Source organism: Panicum virgatum, chromosome 9K (genome assembly GCF_016808335.1).
Source record: "Panicum virgatum strain AP13 chromosome 9K, P.virgatum_v5, whole genome shotgun sequence".
Lineage (NCBI taxonomy): Eukaryota > Viridiplantae > Streptophyta > Magnoliopsida > Poales > Poaceae > Panicum > Panicum virgatum.
Window position 1 is genome coordinate 49,040,865 of NC_053144.1, and position 5,518 is coordinate 49,046,382.

The 5,518-nt window shown below is 52.5% G+C and overlaps 1 pseudogene; it reads left to right on the top strand.

The window, feature by feature from the left end:
- The first annotated feature begins 3,680 nt into the window (after positions 1 to 3,680).
- On the top strand, positions 3,681 to 4,981 carry LOC120648067 (annotated as a pseudogene).
- The last annotated feature ends 537 nt before the right edge of the window (positions 4,982 to 5,518 follow it).

Sequence of the window (5,518 nt, forward strand, 5' to 3'; positions counted from 1 at the left end):
ATTATTTTAAAAACTTTAGACCCCGTGATTAAAGGAGGCCCGGTAGCGCGCGGTCTCCCTGGGCACGCCGGATTCCTCCTAGGCCAGGTGGCGGCCGTCGCTGAACCGCACCCGTCCCGCGGCGGCGGCGGCGTGCCCAGCGGATCCACGACGGTTGCATGGACATTGCGTGCAGGCGATGCACTCGTGCCGTGCACTACTCACAAACATGTACATGAACCAGGTGACTCGATCTGGTCCGTGCACGTACGCATCTCCAACACCTGGACTCCGGCTCGATGCACGCAAGTTGGGAGCCAGTGGCTCGCCGGCTCAGCACCACCAGACCACCACCAGCAGCGCGCGGTACAGACAGATCGCCACGACGACCCGATCCCCCCGCGGCATTGGTCGTCCTCCGCGCCAAATGTCGTCCGCCGCGGGGCGCGCTGCACGGCACGGACGCTGAGGTGTACGCTGGGGGACCGGACCGGCTACGGCGAGTGAGTGGACAGTAGTGAGGCTGGGTTTGACTGCTGCCAGTACGGAATGTTTCGATGGTAGGTGAGGGCCGGCCGGCTTGTAAAATGGACGGGGCTGCACTCTGACGTTCTTGCTCGTATTTGGCCTCTGTGCGCTTCCACAGAAGGGCAATTCTGGTTTGGAAAAAGTTCTATTTACCTTTTCGAACTAGAGGTCAAGTTTATGTTTCTACCTTAAATTCGAAAACTAGATATTTTGCCTCTTCGAACTCGAAAAACCGGACATATGACCTTCCTGAGTTGTTTTCTTAGTGGTTTTTCTTTTTTATATATATATTTATTTTGGATAAATCTTTGAAAAAATTATAGTAAATCATAAAAAAAAATTGTTGTACTCCACATGAGTAGGTCTATGCAGTAAACATATGACATGATATAATTTAGTAAAAATTATATTTTTAATTTTAGATATATACTTTTCTATAATTAATTCACATACACACACACATTTTGTGGTCTTATTATGGTGAAATTTTTATGGTGATCTAATAATTAAATGATCGAGCTATATTAAAAATTTTATGCTCATTGGATCATGTATGGCTAAGTTATGGATTCAGGAGTTTAATTCCAAGCTATACCAGAGTCCTCAGTTTGTCAAGAATAAATGATCCAATGACCATAAAATTTTTACTGCAACTTAAGAATATAATTATTAGTTCACCATAATTGGACCAAGAAATATGTAGATATGAATTAATTACATAAAATTATATATTTAAAATTAAAAATATAAGGATAAAGTCTATTTTTGGCCATCCAACTCTTGCCGCGGTTTGGTTTTGGCTATTGAACTTCAAAACCGGGTATCTTCGACCACTCAACTATGAAAACCGTTCATTTTTGACCATCGGGCTGTTTTGGTGGCCGGTTTCGCTGACATTGACGCCACATGGCTGTGGGACCCACTTGTCAGTCATCCTCTCTCCTCTTTCTCTTTCTCCCCCCCTCTTTCTTCTCTCCTCTCTCCGGTGAGGTACCTGGACGGCGGGGAGGCCGGGGAGATTCCCAAGCTGCCGCCCCCGCCGCCGCACCCCCTACCCCGGCGCCCGCCACCGCCACTCCCTCCTTCCTCCCCTGCCCCGGCGGCCGCCCCCGCCGCTCCCTCATTCCTCCCCTGCCCCGCTGGCCGCCCCATGCCTTTGTCGCCGCCCCTGCTCTACCGCTTGCCCGGCCCTGCCTCGCCCGCCCTCGTTTGTGTCCGGGCGGCTGCCCTGACTCGGCACGCGAGCGCGCGCGGCCCGTGGCGCAGTGCCCACGCCCGCGACGCGACGCCACGGTGGCTCGGTGCGGCGGCCGACGGGGGTAGGCGGCCAGGAGGCTAATGGAGGCCGGGCGTGCGTGCGCACCTGCTGGCCAAGGGCGCGGCGAAGCTCACCGGCCAAGCTCAACGTAGGGAGCAGCAGCGTGGAGGTGGAGCGACGACGTCCGGCGGCGGAGGCGATGGAGCTCCGCCGAGGAGGACCTGCGGAAGGGGAATCGATCGTGTGAGGTCCAGAATCGGGCGAGGAGAGGACGGGGAAGCTCCCTGTGCAAGGAATTGAAGGGAGCCTCACCGGAGATGACGAATCGAGGGCGGCCGGCGGTGGGGGAGAAGGTGGCACCGCCACTGCATCCTGCTCTCCCGGGATCGACGGCGGCACAGAGGAGCAGGGTGGACCGCAGGGCGAGCAGGGGCGGGGACGCATGGACGGCACCCCGAGGTCCTCGAGGAATGCGCGAGGACGCAAGCGGCCGGCCCCTCCGAGCGGCGGCGGCGAGTGCGGACAGTGCAGGGAGGGAGGAGGGGGAGAAGAGAGAAGAAAGAGAGAGAAGAGGGAGAGAAGGGCTGACATGTGGGCCCCGCCGCCATGTGGCGTCCACGTCAGCAAAACCACACTCAAAACCACCAGGATGGCCAAATCTGACCGGTTTTGAGAGTTGGATGATCAAGGATACCCGGTTTTGGAGTTTTAGGGCCAAAATCAAATTCGGGCAATAGTTGGATGGTCAAAAATGGACTTTATCCAAAATAAAATTTGCATTGCATCTCATTCATTGCATTGGCATATGGTGTTATGTCGCGAACCTATGGTTCCGACCATACTGGTACAACATCGTTTATTGGGCATAACGATGCAGCATCATATCTTATTGGGTATGAAGGCAGGAGACATAGCATTGCATTGCATTGTTGCATTTGGGATGTGAGGTGTATGTCTTGGAGTATGGCTTTGAGATATATTGCTAAGAAGTGATACTTAATTAAGAATTAGTGTGGTTAATCGCATCTTGTATGTGGTTGTATTATTTGATTCGATATACCTTATTGTTCCTTTTTGGTTTACCTGTAATGGAAATTTTAAATTGATGCTTAATGAAATTGTAGTTTAATTAATTAGCTTGTTAAAGTAGTTTACTTGCTGAGATCTCGCATCTCACACTATCTTTTATCTTTCCAGGTACTCGAGTGGTTTTTGCGTGAAGGGATGAAGAATTAGTGGCTCACATCACTCTTTCACATCATTTTCTAGCTTAACTTGTGTTTTGTAATATAAATAGTACTAGAATTTGGTTAGACTAAAACTTCAGACTTGTGGATCATGGTAGTTGTTTCTAGACCCTAGTGGTGTTTATCTACTCTTTAGGTTATTTTATCTTGCTAGTGTGTTTACTTAATCATATATCATGTTATGTTGTTGCTTCCGCTAGGACTCAAAACAGAGGAGATACTGCCAAAATTTCTAATTGACTTGATATATGTTGGTTTATGGCATCCTGGTTAAGGCTCGTTTAGGGGGTGTTACAATTGGCTTAACGACCTCTCTGAAATCTGAATCATCTGGGTCCGTTGGGATATATGGAACTAGTCCGAATTGGAATCAGTTTCTTGAACCGGTCAATTACGGCCTTCCCTTGCCAGATTTGTTCCGTTTTTCACTCCCCCCCCCCCCCCCCCCCCATAAATGACGCCGGAGGGGCGGGATGAACGACGCGAACGAAGTTGCTCGCGATCTCGGAAAAACTTGAGGGTCCCGGGTATTTTTTATTATATATATAAACCTCATCGCCGTCAACAAGACAACAACGAGACGAACGCAAAATTGTTTGTTCTTTGTCACCGTTGCACGTACGTACGTACAGCTAGCAGACTAGCTAGCAGTAGCGAGAGCGGGAGGCATGCCGGAGGACGCGGTTGCTGCAAAGAGACGACGGGGCGGGGACATGTCGGCTTTGCCGGTGCACGTCCTCCAAGAGATCTTCTCCCGCGTGGGCACCGTCAAGGAGCTGTTCATGTTGGCCGCAACATGCCGCCGCTGGCTTGACCGCTTCACCGACCGGACCTTCCTCCGCGAGATGGTGTGTCCAGGCCAGGGCGAGGGCCTCCTTGGCTTCTTCTTGCAGGACGCCAGGCAAGGGGTGACGGTGTGGACGCGGCCGGACGCCGCGCAGCTAGCCTCGGCCTGCTCCTTCCTGCCGGCGCCCAGGTCGCTGCTCGGGCCTGGCCCCACGGCTCGTGCTCTCACCTCCTCTTTGGTCGCCGACGGCGACGGTGCCTTCGACTACGCCGTGCCCCTGGCGGCGCGCCGTGGCATCGTCCTCATGCATCGTGTCCCCCGCCTCCGCGACACCCACCTCCTCCTCGGCGTCTGCAACCCCGTCACGGGCGAACGCCACCTCCTCCCGCCGCTGGACAGGCACTAGTAACATGTGCGGCTACGCCATCGTCACAGCCGCCGACGCCGCCGCCGGCCGCTTCACCTTCTCACAACTGCTCGTCACCACCGTGGACCCCTCCAACTGGGTGTTGCACCTCCACTTGTACTCCGCCGCCACGCACAGCTGGAGCGCGCCCACGCCCATCCTACGCCTGGTCGACGGCCGCTGCCGCTTCTCCCGGGCAAGCCAGAGATCCGCCGTCGTTCACCAGGGCGCGGCACACTGGCTCTGGCTGTGCGACGACACGGATGATGGCGGCAGCCTGTACAAGCTCAGCGTGCAGCTGGGAGCAGCAGCGGCAGGGCCCATCTGCTTTTGCCTTTACAAGGATCCCCGTCCGCGTCGGAGGCAATCCGTTCCTCTGCGTCACCGGAGATGGCAAGCTTGCGGTCGTCTGCGTGTATATCTCGCACGTGGCTGTTTCCACTTGTCGTCAGCAACAGCATTTGGAGGCGGAGGCGTGGGAGCGCACCGCCTTCACGATACCAGCGGCGGTGCCCTACACAGACATACCCCCGCTCTGGCGGCCCTTGGAGAAGTGGTTTGACTTGAGCAGGGGGTCCATGCTCGTGCTCTACAGAAGCAGCGCTGCCGTCTTCATCGTCGACCTTCACAGGAAGACCGTGGAAAAGGTCATGGACTGCTTCCTGCCCCTGTTCGCGGATAAATTGAACCGGACTGCTGTGCCCTACGAGATGGACTTGGTCGACTTCTTCATGCTCAAGCTTGGTGGTCTAAGCTCTAGAGGATCATCAGGATAAGGCCCTGTTTAGTACGAACCCGTAAATGCAAAAACGCAAAAAACCCATCACATCGAATGTTTCGACACATGCATGGAGTACTAAATGAAGTCTATTTACAAAATTTTTTGCATAGATGGGCTGTAAATCGCGAGACAAATCTAATGAGCCTACTTAATTCATGATTTGCAACAGCAATGCTACAGTACCATCCGCTAATTATTGATTAATCATGGATTAATTAGCATCGTTAGATTCGTCTCGCGATTTACAACCTATCTATACAAAAGTTTTGTAAATAGACTTCATTTAGTACTTCAAATTAGCAAGATTCTTTTGCAAATTTTTTTTGCAAAGTAACTAAACACGGCGTAAGTTATAACTAGAACATTGTGCGGCGTTGCCGCGCAGAAATATGCCCTCCAGTTCAGGTTTATTTTAAGAAATTGAACAGCAAAAAGTTTGGGGGGGGGTTCGTAAAATTGGTAGACTGCGGGGTTATTTGGTAAATTTGGCGTCGACGGAGTACCGGTCGATTACTGAAAAGTTCAAGGGGTT